Below are 21,609 nucleotides of genomic sequence, written 5' to 3' on the forward strand. Positions count from 1 at the left end.
GCAGCAAGGATGCTCAAAGACATTCACATGGGAGACACAGACTGAGTTCCTGGCTTTCAGTTTGGCTTGATCTAACTCAAGTTGCTGTAAGCATTTGCACAGAGCCAGCAGATAGACAACTGGCCTGTATGTCTGTCTCTTTGCTTTTCAGACAAATTTTAAACAGTAGAAATCCATTCATGCATTCATGAAAGGTCTACTGTGTGCCAGGCAGTCCTAGGTAATAGGAAAGGAGAAGGGAAAACTGCCCCTTTCACCATGTTTGCCTATTTCACTAACCAAGTGAAACAAAAAAAGTAAAACCTGTCACATTTTTCTCAAATTTTGACAAATTTTTGCCTTCCTCAACCGAAGATGATTTCCCTCACTACTGGCCATATTTCTTTCTAAGCCACCCTGTCAAAATACAAGTTGCAATGATGCAGGTTGCCATCCTAATCCGTCACATCAACTTAGAAACACATGAGTCTACAGCTCTTCAGGGCCCTGGGAGGTGCGCTGGCCTCCACCTTTGCTCTGATCATCCATACACAGGACTGCTGGGGATTACTGCAGACCAGATGGGAGGCGTAAAAGAAAATGGATGGCTTTAGAATTTTCTACGCTCTCACTGTCTAACTACAGCCAGCCACCATTCTCAAATTAGTGCCACAAAAGCAGGATATTCTCTTCCAATGCTGGCTGCGCAAATGAATCAGCCACAAAAGAGCAAGTAGCTGAAGAAGAGAGAAAATGATGGCTTGACACTCTGTCATACCAATGTCACACAGTATTTACGGGCATTCACACAGGGGACAATCAGACACAGAACAGGAAGAAGCTCTCCCTCTCAGTCTGTGCCTCCCTTCCACCCCGCAATTGTTTTCTTTCAAGAATACCTTGTGCCTTCCCACCTTATCCCATTTTGAAACACCGGGAATTGGTTGTGCTGTAAGGGATGAAATGTATTACTAAAGTAACAGAACTTACTAGAGCCTTATAAACCAGAAGTACTGTGAGGTTCAAATGAGAAAATGCATAGAGGTCTCAGAAAGACTCCTGATACCTAGGAAACTTAGGAATAGCAACACCAAAATTCATCATCTAAGACATACTCAGCAGACAGCGAGGAGTATCATTAGGTCATGGCCCACCAGCAAAGCTATTAACAAGGCTTTCTTCTTCCAATTTAAACAGAGTCTCATGTCAGAGATACTAGGATTAAAGAAATACATTATCATATGTACATATGTCTGATTGCCCGAAAAGACCACATCATGATCCACATAACTGGTATCTGAGTACAGGATGTTCCTGATCTTATAGCCACAGAAGGTCCTGCATTTCTGGCCAGTCTCACTGAAACCCCACCCACTGAACAGAATGGGTTGCTCAGGCCTCTCCTTGACTTTTAGTATCACACTCAGGCACTCACCATCACTTTTATTTGCACAGTTTTTTTTTTAATTTTATTGTATTGTTGTTGACAATCTTTACATAGTTAATTGTGGTTAAAAAAAAAAGGTTCAGGGGGTATAGGGAAGTGGGTATTTGCACAGTTCTTTTTTTACCACCTTCTGAATCAGCCACCATAAAACAACTACTGTTAAGTCACTCAAAACTCAAAATAAGACCCTCATATTTGTGCCAACTCAATGAATGATCGTGGTAAATGTAGCCAAAACTTTAGCGGTCAATTAATGCACACATTTGTTTCCAACTTCTTCCTGCCTTCCTGAATTTAGCATGTATAATTTCCCTTGGAATAAAATTTGAATGAGTTACTTCAAAACGCTTGAGATTACACTTACCACAGAGCTCTCTGTCAAGAATGAAGTCAAAGCCCTTAAACAGATAGCTGAGGCAGAAAAGCCAAGGGTGGGCCATGTAGAGCAAGGCACTGAACATCCTGGACTCTTGTTAACTATCTAGGAGCACTGGCTCTCGAACAATGTGCAAGTGAACTGAGGGAGATACACAAAGAGAATCATAGATATTATACAGTAACTTAGGAAAAACAGGGAATATAATGTTTCTATAACTCACATTGTCTATAAATCCATGCCTGGGTAACTTAAAACACCAGCCAGGGTCCTTGGTGGCAGAAGGCCAACTATATTCCTTGATATAGAAAGATCCAAATGTGAATTATGCATACAATGATCATTTTACTATGCTGTTTCTTAATTCCTCAGGTTTCTTATGAAAATATTTTTTGATTGCTACAGACAATTTCCATCAAAAGTCTCATTATGCTGCTTGTGGTTACAGCATTGAAACTCTCCTGTTTCTTTCCCTTTGCAATGATGATTGACCAGCACCTCCTGTGTCAAGAGGAAATACTGGAACTTTCTAATTTGTGATAATAAACCAGTCATCCTGCTGCTCAGTATCACAAACAGAAGAGTCAAGTTTCCTTTTCTTGAAAAAATATATGCAGATTAAGTTAGTTATATTGAATTAAAAAGAAAATTCCAATATTCCCTTCCTTCCCGCCAGCTTGATTTTGCAGACTCTCTCCTTATATTCCCCCAATATCTAAATTTAAAACACAATAACAGATTCACTAGAGGAATCAGATTTTGATAACTGCTGCAAATAAGACTGAATTTGCATATGTGACGTTTCCAACTTCAGATTCAAAGACAATGGCAAGCATAATTGTCTAAATGAGAGTTAATCTGCTCTTTCTGCAAAAAGATTTTATCAATGACAGGAAAAGAAACGTTGGCTTTAAGAAAATAAAACAGAAATATCCCTAAGTAAAGATAATCATTATAGTCAATTATACCTCAATAAAACTGGGTGTGGCAAAAGATGACTGAAACGACAATTTAAAGGAGGGAAGGAAACCAATGAATTGTCAATAAAAGTATATATACATAAAAATCCCTGAAATGTAAGGGTCACTTTGGGAAACAAAAAAATGAAACAGAAGAAAATAAAACATAAAAATAAGAGGAATGAGAATAAATTAAAATTTGTTGACAAATTAAAATTAATTAAGACAAAACAATTCAAAAGACCAGGAAGAAAAACAAACAGAAGTACTGACTGTGCAGAGGCATTTGGATTGTCAAGAAGAAAAAGACTCGGGGAAAAATTTGTTTTTACAACGCTACCTAATATTCAACTATCAATCTAACTTGAATAAACCAAAAAGCTGATTCTTACAAGAAAATTAATAGACAGCCTATAATTCAATGTTGAGGTATGTGAATACCACTATTCCAATCAAAGTAATTCCAAAGACTGTATTACTAGCTTCCCCAAAAGCTCTCTTAAAAATGAATTAGAGGCATGCTCCTGGGTTCCAGAGAGGCAACAATGAAAGTCAACATGTCTTCACAATAGGTTTCAGAATATGATGTAGACAGGTCAATGTTTTACTAAGCTAAAGGAAGACAGAGCATCGGTTACACAGAACAGCAGACATTGGAGACACTCTTCCTATAAGCATGAGCCTCAACCTTCCACACTCCCTTGGGTATATAGAGTGCCCTTGTCCCAGCAAAAGGCTTTGAAGCACCCAACTACCTTCCTTACACAGGAGATGATACATACCAGCATGCTATCTCAAGATGAAAACTAAATTTCTTTAGCTTTAGTGAAACATTCGATTTCAAACAGGAAAGTAACTATCAAACACAGTAGGTGGCAAGTACAGGCTGAGTGGAAGGCTTTAAGAATGTGAAACAAGGAAACTGGTAGGCATGTAATTGTGACATTTTCCAAACATCCCAGGAAATGATTTTTAAAAAACAAGTATCTTTAGGTAAAGCGCTTTTGTTTCTCCCCAAAGAGGAATATAAGATAGATCTTTTGGATCATAATATAAACTATTATTAGTGTATCAGGAGAAACAAAGTGGGGTAAAATAAGATTATCTTTTTCCTACTTCCACAGTTTAAATTTATCATATTTGGAAACTTAACTATACTTTGATAAAATAGATTAGAACCATATAAAACTTTTACCTTAACTAAAAATATTTTTCAAGATGTTACTCAGAAGAGGAAGGCAGAAAAATGCCAATTTCGGGAAAACCAGCTGACAACTAGGGGTTTGATTTTAAAATGAAACCAGTAGCAACAACGAAAGACTTACATGTACTTCTCAGAGCATCACCTGTAATTAGTACCAGCCTGTTCTTCAAGTACACTCCCACATCTCACAAAATCTGGAAGCTAAACATAGCTACTAAAGCACAGGAGAACTCCAGAAAGATTTTCAACAAAATAATTGTTGAAGAATAACAGCTGCTTTAGAAACAAAGCAATGAATACGGGCACTGTTGTACAGGAGGTTAAACAACTGGGACATCAGTACTTTACACTGGATGCCAGCTCAAATCCTGGCACCTCCACTTCCGGCCTGCCTCCCCACTAATGCATACTGGGAAGCCAAGGATGATGATCTGAGGGTTTGGGCCTCTGCTGCCCCTGTGGGAGACCCAGTTTTAGTCCCAGGTTGTTCCTGATTTTGGCATGGCCCAGACTAGCCACTGTGGGTATCTGGGAAGCAAATCAGTGGATAGAAGATAAATCTCTCTGGGTCTCATCTTCTGTCACTCTGCCTTACATGCAGATAAAAGTAAACATTTATTTTAAAAAAAAGATCTAATCTGATTTTCACAGAAAGAGGATCTTTTAAAATTTTTCTTATTTCCAATAATCCTTTTCACTTTGAATAACTAAAAAGAGCAAACAGATACAACATCTTCAAATAAAAACAAGTACATACACGGCATTTTCATGCGTTAACTTGCACTGGTATAATTAAATCAAAAAAGTAGATTTTTCTTACATATGTACATACCCTGAGATAAATACAATGGAGCTTCAAAATGTTCAAAGAAAAGCCAGCGTATTTTTTAAGAACTTTCTGAAGCATCTACATATTTGTAGTGGCCAAAGATCACTAATCTTTCCCAGCATTGTGTTTTAAAAGATGCTAGCTGGGCCCGGCGGCATGGCCTAGTGGCTAAAGTCCTCGCCTTGAAAGCCCCGGGATCCCATATGGGCGCTGGTTCTAATCCCGGCAGCTCCACTTCCCATCCAGCTCCCTGCTTGTGGCCTGGGAAAGCAGTTGAGGACGGCCCAATGCATTGGGACCCTGCACCCGCGTGGGAAACCCGGAAGAGGTTCCAGGTTCCCGGCTTCGGATCAGCGCGCATTGGCCCGTTTTGGCTCACTTGGGGAGTGAAACAATGGACGGAAGATCTTCCTCTCTGTCTCTCCTCCTCTGTGTATATCTGGCTGTAATAAAAATGAATAAATCTTAAAAAAAAAAAGATGCTAGCTAAAATGCATTCGGTAACTCCTTTCCTGAGTCAGCAAATGACAGTTACATGGATCAAGAATTCAGAACAAGATGAGGCAAAGAGGAAAAGTACCAGGCCAAGGCAAAAAAAAAAAAAAAAAGGAAGATAAGGTATGTGGTAGTTCATTCGAAATTCAGTTACAAAACAAGCCTTATCTCCATGTCATCTCTCACTCACCTCTTTCTCTGTAGTTTTAATGTTGTTCTTTGTCTTGGATACTTGTAATTTCTTATTTGCCATCTTCAATGGCATTTTCTCTGGCCCTAATTATTTCTCCCCAGCCCTATACCTCCAACCCAGTCTTTAAACTGCCACCAATAAAATCTTTCTCAAGAGAAGATCTGGTTTTGTGAAAGAGAAAATATGAGATCCACCCAGTGGTTGCAGAATAAAGACAAAATTCTTAGGCATAACATTAAAGATGCTTCATAACTTTCCCAGTCTATCTTTAAACCATCCCCAACAATTACTCTGTATTTCAGTTTTATGGCTTCTCTGCCATTCCTCACTCATGTGATTTTATATCTTTGTACACAGTATTTTCTTTCTTAGAAAAAATTCCTGGGCCCAGCAGAATAGCCTAGTGCCTAAATCTTTACCCTGCACACACCTGGATTCCATATAGGCCCCAGTTCGTGCCCCGGCGGCTCCACTTCCCATCCAATTCCCTGCTTGTAGCCTGGGAAAGCAATGGAGGACAGCCCAAAGCCTTGGGACCCTGCACCCATATGAGAGACCTGGCAGAGGCTCCTGGCTTCAGATTGGCCCAGCTCTGGCTTTTGCAGCCACTTGGGTTGTAAACCAGCAGATGGAGGATCATCCTCTCTGTAAATCCATCTTTCCAATAAAAATAAAAATACTCCTAAATATAAATAAAAAATAAATTTTAAAAAAATTATCTATAGCTCTTTATTTTACTTATCCTTCAAATTCCATTATAAATGTCACCTCCTTTTAAACTCCTATTAAAGAAACCCAGGAATTTCCTTTTAAAAATCCTATTAAAAAATCCAGGAATCCTATTAAATCCCTCTACACAGTATCCTAACACCTATTTCAAAAATCAATTCTATCACTTAAGCCACTTTGCTATGAAATTAGACTAAGTATGAAAATGTCTATCTCTACCACTGAACCATAAGCAACTAAACCTTGCCACTTATTTTGCTGATACATTTACTTATATATCTTGCTGACACATCCTGTCTTTTTCATAAACAGCAAGTTCCTGGAATTCATGATACACATCTCTTTAAAAATATTTTAAATGAAAACTTTAATATATTTTATGATATCAATCATTTCTATACCAATGTCCCACAGGACTTCCATCCACGAAAGAAACTAATTACTAATACCCTTGAGAATTGCTAGAGCAGTACAGCATCTTTTATGGTCTATCCTATCTCCTTCCTTTCTTTCAGATTCAATCACCATCCTAATTTTGATTCTCATACTCTTATTTTATAATAATGCTATCTCATATAAATGCATCTTTAAGTGATACACTATATGTTTATCCTTGAATGTCTTTGGTTTCTTACAAGCATAATTATACTGAATTTATTCCTTTTTACAGTTTTTTTGGATTTTGTTCTTTTGGCTCAGGAATTTGTCCCTAAGATTCATGTTTGTTGATGCATGTTGCCACACTTCATTTATTTTTGCCAGCTGAAACCCTCTTGTAAATGTGTTCTAGGGAGCAGTGATAAAAAGAATGTCCTCAGTAATACTGTACGTGCAAACACTAACAAGTGAAAAGTTTACTATCAGATGCCACACAAAAAATATGAACACAGGGGCCCAGCGGCGTGGCCTAGCGGCTAAAGTCCTCGCCTTGAAAGCACTGGGATCCCATATGGGCGCTGGTTCTAATCCCGGCAGCTCCACTTCCCATCCAGCTCCCTGCTTGTGGCCTGGGAAGGCAGTTGAGGACAGCCCAATGCATTGGGACACTGCACCCGCGTGGGAGACCCGGAAGAGGTTCCAGGTTCCCGGCATTGGATCGGCGCGCACCGGCCCGTTGTGTCTCACTTGGGGAGTGAAACATCGGACAGAAGATCTTCCTCTCTGTCTCTCCTCCTCTCTGTATATCTGACTTTGTAATAAAAATAAATCTTTAAAAAAAAAAAAGAAAATGAAGGATTCAGGCCCAGTGTGATAGCGTAGTAAAGTCCTCGCCTTGAACACCCTAGGATCCCATATGGGTGCCAGTTCTAATCCTGGCAGCCCCGCTTCTCATCCAGCTCCCTGCTTGTGGCCTGGGAAGGTAGTCGGGGATGGCCCAAAGCCTTGGGATCCTGCACCCACGTGGGGGACCTGGAGGAACTTCGTGGCTCCTGGCTTTGGATTGGCTCAGCTCTAGCCGTTGCAGCCGCTTGGGGATTGAATCATCGGATGGAAGATCTTCCTCTCTGTCTCTCCTCCTCTGTGTATATCTGGCTGTAATAAAATGAATAAATCTTTAAAAAAATATGAACACAGGTAGCACATCACCTGCCCTCCATATTATTTTTTTAAATATTAACAAATTCAAAAGAAAAAAAAAACATATTTCATTCACTGTGAGCTCTTTCTCCCAGAGCACACAGTCAGATGCTCAGAAACTGGGACATCTCTCCACAAAACTATGTTAGTTCCTAAATTCAGCTAGCCGTGGCCAGAACTGAGATAATCTGAGCCCAGAAAAGTGAGGGGACAAAACAGGGACTGGATATGCTAAGTGTCTAACCCTATCTAGGCAGGCAGATGATGACAATGATGATTCTGAAAGTCAGAGAACATTCCTATCTACCGATTCACTCCCCAAACACCTCCAGTAGCCAGGGAGCCAAAGCTGGGAGAACTCCATCAAAGTAAGCCACCATGGCTGCCTCTCCAAGTCAGCAACAGCAGGAAGCTGAGTCAGGAGCAGTGTCAGGAATCCAACCCAGCTCTTTCACTATGAAACACAGGTACCTTAATCATTATGCAAGATATCCACCTAGCTTATTTAATATGGGCTTAGTTTCAGCTGCTTTTGAGCCCTACAAATCACTGTGATTCACAAATACTACATGTTTCCCGGTGACTGTGTGACTGTATACATTTCTAACCCTAAACTAACTCCTTTCCTGTATTTTTGCCCATTCTTCCTCTGCTACTGCTTTCCTCTGCTAGATGCTAGGGCATCTCTGGGAAGGACTTAGAGACGGTGTTAACAGACCTTTTTCTGATTTCCCTTACCTGCCTCCCCATCTCAAACTTGGACTTTGTACAATGATAATTACCCTACATTAGGCAGTGATTGGTTTTATCACTGCTTGCACCTTTTAGGGCAGTGGAGCCTTTTTAGCATGTTTAATGTCAGTTCTTCAGCAAGACCAAATTCCCCAGATAAACGGTCACTACCCCAGCATGTGTTCTTCTATTTCTCACTTTCCTGAGGTAGAAACTAATCCTCAGGATAACACTGCCAGTGAAGGTACCGGGGAAGACAAATCACATCAGGCCAAATGAGCGTGTGTTCAGCAGCACTGGTCCGTTGTCTCCAGAAAGACTGAGGTAAGAAAATGATAAATGGGAATTCAATCCAAAGGTAAAGACTGTCAACCACAGATGAGCTTTACTATGAAGCTGGTTATTATTCACGTAGGTTCATCTTACTCTGACTTCGCCATTTCAGCATGGTCACAATTCAGACCTGACTAGCAAAGAAAAAGCAAAGTCATTACTCTGACACAATAAATTCACAGATCAAGCCCACAAATCATGTCTTCCTTCATTCCTTTTCCCATCATTCAATCTCTCCTCATTCCTATTGCCCCACTAACTCACTTCCTCTCTCACATTATTCTTTCCTCTCTTGGTAAAGATCCTCCAAGGAGTGAAGGAGTAGCCACGGCTTTTTTAAACATCCATTTTTTTTCCTCACTAAGCATGACTTCTCCTTTCTAGTTTGAACCACCATTTTACTGCAAATAGACCTACTCTCTTCCTTCAGCACTCTGAGCCTTCTTTGAATTGCGACATTTTCTGCACCTGCTTTATCAAATGCCTACCTATGGGCCTGGCAGCATGGCCTAGCAGCTAAAGTCCTCACCCTGAATGTGCCAGGATCCCATATGGCCGCTGGTTCTAATCCCGGCAGCTCCACTTTCCATCTAGCTCCCTGCTTGTGGCCTGGGAAAGCAGTAGAGGACGGCCTAAAGCATTGGGACTCTGCACCTGTGTGGGAGACCTGGAGGAGGTTCCTGGTTCCTGGCTTCAGATCGGCGCAGCAGCGGCTATTGCGGTCACTTGGGGAGTGAGTCATTGGATGGAAGATCTTCCTCTGTCTCTCTTCTCTGTGTATCTGACTTTCCAATAAAAATAAATCTTAAAAAAAAAAAAAAAACCCAAATGCCTACCTTCTACTTTAGATACACTATTTCGATGCTAAATTAGGCTCAAAGCCTTCTGTAAACAAAGCAAGTTCACCATTTAATACTGTCTCCTCCCTACATGCCCATCAACAGCCTCCCGGACTCGGATGTCTGCTCTCCCTTCTCTTCCAAGGGTTGCCATCATCTAACTCTGACTGCCCACGGAGAGCAGAATATCTGGAAAAGTCAGAGCTTATCTTCCTAATTATTTTCTCTCTCAAGCCTGAAGAAGTAATGACAGCAATCTTTTCCTTGGATTTTTTATTATTCCAAAATGTAGAATTTTGCAGTTAAGTTAAAAAAAGACAGGATACTTGCAGAAAATGCCATTTTAATGTTAAGAGTTCACAGGAGCCAAGGTGAGTATTCTGGGATACAATTATTTCAGAGACTTTGGTAAAAGACGGGAAATACGTGTGTTTTAAAACTACCCTGAGTCAGATGCTGATTGAGGTATTCCTATATATCCTTTTAACAACATAACTTGAACAAGTTATTATCCTCATTTTATAGATCAGAATGACTAAGGGTCAGAGAAGTTTAATAGTGAATCCAAGTTTTTCTGATCCCCATGTGCCGAAGCAGGACAAGTTAAATTTCTAAGCATCTTAGAGGAGACAATGACTTTAAAATTGTATCCTGCACCTTATCCTGAGTATGATTATACATGGTGTAAATGTCTTAACAAAGGTTCTATACAATCTGATGCCTGCATTCTTTTATCATGTTCCCACATTACTGGTCAGAGTTTCCATCGTCCAGTCTTTCAGAACATCACACTGTGCCTGCCGAGGGATGATGCTGTCCATGCTCGTAAACTCTTTGTGTGAGATGTTCCTTTCTTTGCTACAGCTTTCTCCTTCCCCAAAATTCAACGGAAAGGGAACCTCCTTCATGAACTGTTTCTGGTTCCTCACTCCCCAGTCTGATTTTAGTTTTTCTATCTCCATAGAAAAGTACAAATCCCTACCATTGGACCACAATCACAGATTTACATGCATGTTTCTCCTATTAAGGTTACTCCTAGGAGGGAAGAACTCTTTTTTTTTTTTTAATTTAACTCTGTATACCATACAGAACAATGAATGACATATCATAGGTGTTCAGTGGCACCAAAGAAAAAAACTGGGATGAATGGACCGAAATGGAATCACCATGAAGAAATTATTTGAAAACTGAAATAGAGTATCTAGATCAGTATTTTAGCAGAGGATAAATAATAAACTATCAGAAATGCCAAAGAATTCACACTGAGTGAGATGCAAATGCAGCAAAAACATGCATTCCAGTTTGCAATTCTGTGATAGGCACTACATCAGATAAAACTTCTCTGATGAAGATCAAACAACATCCCGAAAACTAATATGGGACCACAAGAGTAACAGACACAAAGCAATCTTAGAACTTGGACTATGTTCTGGACTCCAGCATTGTGACTTGAGAGCTCAGTCATTTCATCTGCTTTCGCATGGATAAAATGAACGATGAAATGTGAGCTGGGGAGAGGTGATCACCTAGATCTCCAAAATTCTTCTTACTCTAAGCCTCACTGGACTCTGAGTTCTTATATGATGTACCAAAACTCTTGTGCCAGTCCCTCTTGTATAAAGGTACCCTTCTTTAAATAATAAAGTGTAACACACACAGAAAAATGAGTAATATCTACATTATTGTACATTAATCCAAAAGACAGGTTAATTAAAAAAAAATAACACAAGTGAAATCTGAGTCCAAAGGAAAATCAGTTTTGATTTACAAATTTAATCAGCTTAACAAGGGGCAGGTGTTCACCTAGTGGCTAAGACTCAAGTTATGATGCCCACATCCTGTATTAGAGGACCTGGGTTCAAGTCCTGATTCTGATTAACTCTAATTTCCCACTAATGTGGATTGTGGAGACAACAGAGATAATTCAAGTGACTGAGTTTCTGCCACCTACATGGGAGATCTGAGATGAGTTCTTGGCTTCTAGATTTGCCAGCTTTTCCAGACAGCTGCAGAATGAACCAGGAGTTTGGGAACACTTGTACTCTCTCTTCCCAATCCCACTCCTAAATAATTAAAAATATTATTATTTATGTGAAAGGCAGAGATATTGAGAGGGAGGAGAAAGAAAAAAGAGGTGAGAGCAAGGGAGGGAGAAAAAGAGTGTAATAGAAGGGGAAGGAGATAGCATATATATAAATCTTCCATCTACTGGCTCACTTACCCTAAAGGCCGCAAAGACAGAGCTGGGCCAGGTCAAAGCCTGGGACCTGCGGCTCCATCTGGACCTCCCACTGCACTTGGGTACCAGCAGCCCAAGGATTTGGGCCATCTTCCACTGCCCTCCACCCCAGGTGCATTAACAGGGAACTGGATCAAAAGTGGAGCAGCTGGTTCTTGAACCACAGACCATAGGGGATGCTGACACTGGAGACAGTGGCTTAATCAGTTGCATCACAATGCTGGTCTCCTAGGTAAATTTTTCCAACATTTTTAATTTGAAACAAAAATCAGATCAACTACATTGTACGTTTAGCGTGCATGGATTCAGCACTTTCAGCACTTGCATGTCTGACTTTGATGCTGCAGGTCCGTTCTATGTTTGTCGTTTATTTATTTTATTGGGAAAGATATTTGACTCTTCTTAGCTGTAGGGTTGATGTCCACAGGAAAAGGCCCATTAACTAGCGACTGTGATTCATGTGGTTTTGTTATTCTTGGCTCTGTGTTGTGAAAGCAGAAACCAGGGTGAAATAACAAAAATCTTTTTTTGCCTGCCTGAAAGTGTTCCTGACATAAAAATGAACTGATAATGAGGCAATTTCAAAAGTCTGTGGAAAATGGAAGTGAAGATAAGTTTGTGTTGGCACAGAAACTTTTTGAACTCCATGCAGATGAGGGGTCCACAAAAAGGTTATGGAAAATGCTTAGATATTAAAACACCACGCCAGTATTTCAAAAATTTTGTACACACACTAACTTATCTTTTAATTCCACTTTCAACAAACTTTCTGAAGAATTCTTACAGTGCTTGTGACAGAAGTGAATCAATCTAAAAATAAGTACAAATTAGATTTATAAATTGTTAATCCTAAATTGATAGCATCATTATATATCTGGAAGAACGACAGATTTTTCAGCTATTATTTACATTTTTCAGGGACAAAGAAAAGAAAAAATTATTCAGGCCTTTTTTTTTAAAATTCCCAATTACCTTGAGACTTGGTTCATGTGCATATCAAAGGTTTCCTGAGGGGTATTTCATCTCTTAAAACGGCAACAATTTAAAAATATATACCCTCTTCTCCCTCCAGACTAACTCAATTTTGTTGATATTCTACCTGAAGTCTGAAAATTACAGAGGAAAGGAGACATTACAGAAAGCTGAAATGTCTGCTGGGATCTGTGCAAAATGTGAGAATAAACACAAAATAAAGCTCTTTATCCAGTCTTCATTCTTCGTCTGTCCCCACAAGAAAGACATTTCTCTTGCACTCCCGTCAGCCGACCTGGGCTGTCTCACTCTTCTGATAAAAATGGAGTCAGTCCTGATGCCTAGGAACGTAATTTTCAACTATGTTTCCCATTTACCCACATTAGCCTGCTAAGAAAAGGTTATCTGGGTCATGACTTTATTTTTAAGGAGTATGTTTTTGGAAAAAACATTTTTATCTTAGCACTTCGACCCACATTTCCTTCTCTCACCCTTTCACTAATCTGAGCGCACAGAGGATGGAGAGAAAGCCCCACAGCTGCAAGCGTTCAACATGGCTGAGGAAGGAAAAGCAGAGAGTCCTGGAGGACAAATCCCTCCCGGACCTGCAAATACAGGCATTTTTCTCCCCCACTCAACCTCATGCTGCTTTAAGAGTTTATGTCAGTAACAGAAAAAATTTAAACACTCCTATATAAACTCATTTTTTTTAGCCCCAGCTTTGTACTTGATCTTAGGCAAAAGGCAGAGAAGCGACAGCCCCAGGTCTGAAAACGAGCAGGATGATAAGATACATACTATTCCAGTGCAGTGATTTGACCACCCTGCTCTCAGGAGCCTTTTTGAAGCTACACAGACGGAAGTGCCAATAAGGCAGGGAGTCCCTGTGTGTCAAACACATCTTACTCTAACTAGTATTTATTGTAAGAATATGAGGGGGACCTGGTACAATGGTTTGATTGGCTAGTCCTCTGCCATGCAAGTGCTGAGATACCACATGGGTGCTAGTTCATATCCCAGTTGCTCCATTTCTGATTCAGCTCCCTGCTTATGACCTGGGAAAGCAGTGGAGGATGGCCCAAAGCCTTGGGACCCTGCATCCTGATGCGAGACCCAGAAGAAGCTCCTGGCTTCAGATGAGCTCAGCTCCAGCTGTTGCGGTCACATAGGGAGTGAACCAGCAGATGGAAGATCTTTGTTTCTGCCTCTCCTTCTCTCTGTAAATCTACCTTTACAATAAAAAATCTTAGAGAGAGAGAGAAAATGAATTAAGGTCTCCAATAAAGTTGATTTGTTTTGGTTACTGTCATTTTGTGCTTAAAATAGGACCTAGAATTTAAGTTGCCTGATGAAAGCTTGTTGAATTAATGAATGAATTGCATGTTTATTGCTGCTGGAGATGGTTCTAGCTGATTTTCACAACAATCTTATGAAGCAGACACAATATTTATCCTCATTTCACAGAGGAGAAAATGGACAACCAGAGCACTCAAACGCACTTCCAAATGCTACACTCACCACCCGGCTCAGCCATGCAAATGGGCTAGCAGCTTCGCCTCAAGTGTGATACTTCCCACCATTTTACTGAAGCAAATGTTGGTGACAGACCCACTGATTGAGGCCATGGTGGTATCCAAAGGCTGCACAGAACAAATCTCACTTCTGGCTGCTTTTCCGAGTTAGCCCCAGAGGACTTAAGCCAGTGGCCTAGTTCTTCATACTTCAAGCTCCTAATCTTATTTTTATTATTTATCTTACAAGGTTGTTATATACAAAATGACTTAGGGAATACTGACATTCTCAGAAATAGATTTATTTTTCAGGATTGATTCCAAAACTGAATTATGGACAAGGTCTAGGTAATCACGAAGCTCCCCTAAAGCACAGCTTCTCTGTGATTGAAGACCTTGTGCAGTGCAATCCATCTGGTTATTTTATTCCTAAACATCCTTCCCAATGATCGAGCCATGTGGCTTTAGGTTCAGCAACCAGGCAGCCTGGCCTACCTCCAATCAACATGTCGGTCAGATGAGGTAGAAAAGAAAGAAATAGAACTCTGCCTATTGGTAATGCTGAATAGTAAAGAGAAAACAGAAACAAAATCTCAGGCCAAGTCTAACATCAATATCTGCAAAATCAATCAGCTGTTTAACTTGGTTTCTAGAAAAGGCCACGGAGGTAAAACCACTATGCCCCCTACAGTGCCTCTTATGGGTCCCCTCCTGATATGATATTTTAAATAGGTGACAAAAATTAAAAAGCAATGGTCTCTGATCTTGTCATAAATTATTATTTTACTTCAACAGTAAAACAATCAAGGGTATTTTATCAGGTAAGACGTAAACTCCTTTAAACTCGCGTACTCCTAAGACTAGAAACTACTGGTTGGCTATGTAGGGTCCTGCAGCCAGTACTGGGTTAAAATAAAGCACTCAATGTCCTATTAATTTTTTTTTCAATGTCCTATTTTAAAACAGGATGAGTCTTCCTGTTTCCAGTCTGATACATGAGAAGCTTAGAAGTCACCACTGCAAGCAAGTACCAAATGAAAAGCTTAAAAAAACTGAAAAATAGGTTACCCTCCCTAGATCTACCCAAGCAGTTTAGTCCCCAGACTGGAGAAGCACAGGTGGATATTTACAATTTACCTCAGCAGAGACCCACAAGCAGAAATCTCCACAGCAACTGGCACTAGAGCAGAAAATAAATTGTAACGATGGATTGTTATGAACTGAAAGTGGACAAATTTGAAAACTCCAAGGGTCTCAATCATGTGGTATGGGGTCACACTTCTCTGAATTCTAGTTCTATAAACTTTACTTAAATCCTCCCACGGAATCATGAAGAAAAATTACCCAGTTCTTCCACCAGGGGGAAACAGCGTGGAAGCAAACAATGGGGCATTCTATTCTTCACAACACCTGCCCTCAGAAGACATGATTTAACCAGAAGCCAACCTGTTGAAGACTTTGAGGAGTCTAACCTTCCTGGAGGAAGAACAATCCCTAACTCCAGCTCCCACTGGCCACCCTGTCCTGCCCTAACAGAGGAATAAACAGAGGCCCAGAGAAGTTCCCAATCCATGGCCACAGACTATGGCCTGGTCACAGAACTACACAGAGCTCTGATTTCCCCGCACTTGACCATCACTGAAGGCCTACTGATGGCTCTTCCTTCCACCCACTGCATCACGATGTCCACACTTTCACAAAAATTTCAGGGTATAAGAGAAGGTACAGATAAGGCTGGACAGCATCAGAACCAGAGTCTGATATGACAGAAGTACCAGAATTACCAGATCAGGAATTTTAAAAAAATTGTTTAAAGTGTCTTAGGCTTTAATGGAAAATGCAAACAGCATGTAAAAACAGATGAATAGTGGAGGCAGAAAGGGGAAATGTTAATAAAAATCAAAGGGATATCCTAGAGGCAATAACAGAAAAGAAGAATGTCTTTGGTAGGTGCATCAGTAGGCTGGATACAGCTAAGGAAAAGAGTCTGAGAGCCTGAGGATCTGACAGACCAGGGTTCCAAGGAAAAATCAAAGAGAACAAATGCTGGAGACAAACAAACAGAATATTCAAGGCTTATGGGGTAACTATAAAAGATGAACCATAAATGGTAAGGACATACAAAAAGGAAAAGAGAACGGAACAGAACACATGTTGGAGGGGTCAGCAGTGTCAGTGGCCCATGTGGGCACCGGTTCTTGTCTCGGCTGCTCCATTTCTCATCCAATTCCCTGATGTGGCCCGCGAATGCAGTGCAGGATGGCCCAAAGTCTTAGAACCCTGCTCCAGAGTGGGGGACATGGAGAAAGCTCCTGGCTCCTGGCTTAGGTTTAGCTCTGGCCACTGCAGCCATCTGGGGAGTGAAACAGTAAATGGAAGATTCTTCTCTATCTCCTTTTCCCCGTAAATTTGCCTTTAAAAAAAATCTTAAAAAATCATAATGGAAACGGTGATGACTGAAAATTCCACAAATTAGGGTCAAACACCAATTTACAGATTCAGAGAATCTGTAAAGTAATTTAGAGAATAACAAGCAGATGTCAGAAAAACTACAAGTAGGTATATCAACTGTAGTTTCAAGAAATAAAAAAAATGAAGACACAATCTTAAATCTATCAGGGAAATAAAAACACCTTTAATTATGTAGGACCAAAGACCATGTGTCTTACTTCAGAATCCATGGAGTGAAGATGATATAGGACTAAAATACCTAAAATTCTCAGATAAAAACTCCAATCTAGATTTTTGCACCCTTCAAAAATGAATTTAAAAAAAATGTTTTTGAATCAACAAAAATTGAGGGATTTGTTGCCAGAACCACCTTTAATAATCTAGAAAGAAGGGAAATGATAAAGGTCGAGAGCTTTGACTTACATAAAGAAAGAGAACTGGAAAAGGAATAAGCAGTGATAAAACCCTTCTTAATTAATCTAACACACACCAGTCTGCTAAAAATAATAGTTAACAACACGTTCCTTTAGATATGCTTACACATAAGCATGTATTATATATAAATGAAATAAATGGTATCGATAATTTAAAAAACATGAAAGAGAAATTAACATGTTGCTAATTCCTCATACCCCCATAAAGCAGTTCAATATTATTTGAAAGGTGGACTTAAATTTCAATGCATTTAATAACTCAATGGCAATCGCTAACAAAAGTGAAAGTAGTGACTGGTTCACTAAGAAAGGAGAGAAAATGGTATCTCGTAAAATGCAGATTTATTCATAAATGCCAGAACCTGGAAACATCTAGAAGCGTTTCTATAAATGAACAAATAAACTGCAGTGCAGCTAGACAATGGAACATTATTCATCATAAATAAGAAATGAGCTACTGAGCCATGAACAGACAGGGTGGAACCTTAATGCATATTATGAAATGTTAAGAAGCCAACCTGAAAAGCTTTTCTATGATTTCAACTATATGATATTCTGGGAAAGGAGAAACTAGAGAGACAGTCCAAAGATTGGCAGTGGCAGGGATGAGGGAGGGGTTAGCAAGTTGAACAAAAGGTGTTTTTAACAGAGAAACTACTTGATATGATGCTATAGTGATGGATGCATGTCATTCTACATGTGTCCAAACTTGCAGGAGTAACACAACCAAGGGTGAACCCTAAAGTGATCCAGGGACTATGAGTTGGTAATGTCGTCTCAATACTGGTTCATCAACCGAAGCAAATGTACCACTCTGGTGGAGAACAATGGTAATGATCGAAGCTCAAGCAAGCCGGGCAAAAGGTAAATGAGCAATCGGCAATTTCTGCTCAATTTTACTGTGAATCCAAAACTGTTCTAAAATGTAAAATACATTAACTTAAGGGAAAACCAACTAATTTTTCAGGAGAGTATCAACTAAGCTTTGATAAACATTCTGTTTTTCTTACAATTAATACTTTCTCTGCATTCTTCAGCTGTTTTCTAGCATAAAACACACACTGAAAAACAGCCAAGTCATCACTAGTTCTCTCATCATGACTAAAATTCTGCAATGTATTTTACTCAGATCTGTTTTGTAGGCAGGGATTTTTTTAAGTCCTTTTTCAGTAATGGCAAATGTAAACCTTGCAGTAGGGCCTGGCCCTTGGGGAGTGGGACTTTCAGACTTTTTCTTTCCTCCAACCTCCGCCCTGGTTGTAACTGAGGCCTCTGGACACCTTAATTCAGTGGACGAGTAAGTGCTGCCCTGGTTGTTGGAAGTGGATGGTCGGACCCCACACCTTCTTTCACAGACCCCACCACATCAACCCATCCTCCTGAGGAGCTGGCTTCTCGAATTTCAGAGCCTTCTCAGAATTCTGCAGCAACTCCACCTGCACCTCATTAACACCTGCACTGTAGGCACTTAGATCTCACCCTAATGACCGTACTACTCATTCAGTCATCAAACTTCCGATTGCTTTCTGTCTTCTTTGTTGGGGATCAATGTTACAGCAGACATCTGATCTAATCAGGAGTATTTGTGGTTGTATTTCTGATTCTCCTTATCATTCTAAGGTGACTGATGCTTTCTTGGAGAAGGAGGAGGCTAGAACAATCTTTATCCCACCATCATTCTTGTTCTAACATGGCATTCCACTACCATATTCCCACTATTAATATAGCTTTATAACATATTTCACTGCTAGGAACATAGTCATTTCAAATTTGTCTGAATTGAAAGTTAGCAGATAAATGAATTGGAAAATGACGTATAATAGTATCTCAAGCACCAGCTTTCCCATGTGGAACTTCCTGTCAGCTCCTCAGACAGTACCAGACTCATAGCTGATGATGAAAACTTGAATAATTATGATGAAATCACCAGAGAAAAGCCAAAGCATAGAGACACTGAAGAAAGTTTATGATTACCACTCCCATTCCCACTGAATAATGTTTTGTACCATGATTCTGTTTAGGTCTGAGAAGCAAGAAAGGTTGGCCTGCAACCACACCCACAGTGTGATATGCGTTGGACCATAAATAACGCGTCTGTAATAGAAACTCAGTTCACCTGGAGAGCTCACTAATGGCCTGCATGCTGCCTGACACACACTTCCTGGGGCTCCCAGCTCAGGAAGCAGGCATAACCTCAGAATGTTTGCTCATTGAAATAAAAGAAATAAAAAACCAAAACAGAGGGGTAAATGAAGTACCCTCAAAAATAGTTTCATTGGTAAATAATTTACCCAAATAACCATAGGAAAAAACAGCAGGAGAGTGGCATGAACCAATGCTTCACATTTCCATTTGTGTCTCACAACTTCGATTAAATTGTTTTTGAACATCCAGTTTGAGCTTTAGGGTGTTCATTAATTTCCCCAAACCTTGCATTCTTGATCAGTGTAGTGTAGTGTTTATTTACAGCCCTGAGGAGGATGTGTGACTAAGTCAGTAATTCCTGACCAAACATAATAAAAATCCAGATTTCTCTACCCTGACAGCATATGTGGATAATGTTACTTCTCCCTTAGTTTACTTTCCCCTGCTTCTATCTACATACAACCTTAGAATAACCAAAACCACAGCTCTGAGTACTTTAATGTGCCAATCAAAATGGTTTCCTTCTGCTCCCTGGCTCCTTGATGAGGTTTTCACAGCGTTTTCATCCCACAGTTTTCACCTATGAATACTGAGAGCTTCTGAAAGTGAATGGCTCTTCAGACCTCTATTGAAGCTGCAACATGCTCACCGTTTCCTATGCTGTGTCTTCTACAAGAAATGCCATCAAAATGACAATCATCTTCAAGGCCACAGCTCCTCCTTCATTTAAGAAGAAATGGTTAGAACTTTATTTCAATAAAATGCTGCCTGAATGTGCATTACATAATGTCCAAATCAGGGTTCAAGCCAGCTCAAGGGAAAATAAATTTTGCTGCTGATGTCTTTTATAGAAGCAAAGCAGAAGGTATGGACTAAAGTCAGATACTTGAAATTTCACATCTTAACTTCGGCATCTTTTAATCTCATGACCTTGGACAAGTTACTCAGCCCTTCTGAATGAGTTTTTTTCTCTACAAAATGGATATAATATCTATGTCACACATGCACACTGCAGGTACGTAACATGCATTTCCAGGACTCCAGTAAGTAACTCTGATGCCCACGTCTTCCCATTGCTGTGAATTTTAGCTTTCCTAAATCTCTTATTACTCATCAGTGAAGATTCAGTTTATTATCCCTAATAGTTTGCATCATAAAACTGATTTTTGGACTTCAGAAATTGATACTGTGTTCTGTGAAAGCAATCACTAAGAAGTGATTTTGATAGTTTTTAAAAATTAATAATATATTACCTTGATATACAAACTGGTCAAATATGGAAGTACCCATGAATTCTGTGAAGTTAGAAGATGAAGCAAAATTAAAATCGCTGGATTTCTTATGTGAACTAAGAAATTGCCAACCTTATATTATAAATTAATATTTTCTGCTGTAATCATCCCAGTGATTAATTGGTGAGTAATTAACAGAACACCACAAAAGTGGCCAGTATTAATATAATTGCTAACAACACAATGAATGTACAACTTGTACTAATAGTAATAATGATGGTGATTGTTCTCAGTGTCTTCAGGATGCACACTTTTGAGGCCTCAACTCAGAGCTCTCCCTGATCACAGGGGAAAACCACCAGGCCCAGCCTTTCTGGGCTGAGTCAGCTGGGTCTCCTGGTCAGGGTATCTGTCTAACTTTTCCATGCTGTATTTGCCATCCTGTGATAAATCAGTCAGCAGGATCCCAGAAACATATCCTGTTCATTCACTTAACAGCATACAAGTCCCCAAAGGGCAAAGGGGTTTAGGAAATCCAAACTAACCGAGTGGGTGGAAAAAGGCTAGAGACATGGATAGATTCCTGTGCTGAAGATAAATATACATAAATACCAGTCACAGTCCTCTGTGTGTTTTAAGGTTTATTTATTTGAAAGGTAGAGTGATAGAAAAAGAGATCTTCTATCCATAGGTTCACTCCCTAAACAGCCCGAAGTCAGGAGTTAGGAAGTCCACCACGGTTGCCCATACAGGGAGAGCGGGGTCCAGATTGTTGCGCTACCTTCTTCTGTCTTCCCAGGTACATTAGTGGAAAGTTGGAGGTTGACTAGTTGGGACTTGACCTGACCTATGGAAGTGGGATGCTGATATAGCAAGTTACAGTTTAAGCTGCTCTGCCACAATGCAAGAATCGGGGGAGGGGGCGTTGGTGG

The 21,609-nt window shown here is 40.0% G+C and overlaps 1 protein-coding gene across 2 annotated transcripts in view; it reads right to left on the bottom strand.

Annotated features, from left to right (window-relative positions):
* The window catches only part of SMYD3 (SET and MYND domain containing 3), a 632,714-nt gene that overhangs the window by 174,225 nt on the left and 436,880 nt on the right, over window positions 1–21,609 (bottom strand). The window lies entirely within an intron of this gene.

This window comes from Ochotona princeps, chromosome 10 (assembly GCF_030435755.1).
Source record: "Ochotona princeps isolate mOchPri1 chromosome 10, mOchPri1.hap1, whole genome shotgun sequence".
Classification (NCBI taxonomy): domain Eukaryota; kingdom Metazoa; phylum Chordata; class Mammalia; order Lagomorpha; family Ochotonidae; genus Ochotona; species Ochotona princeps.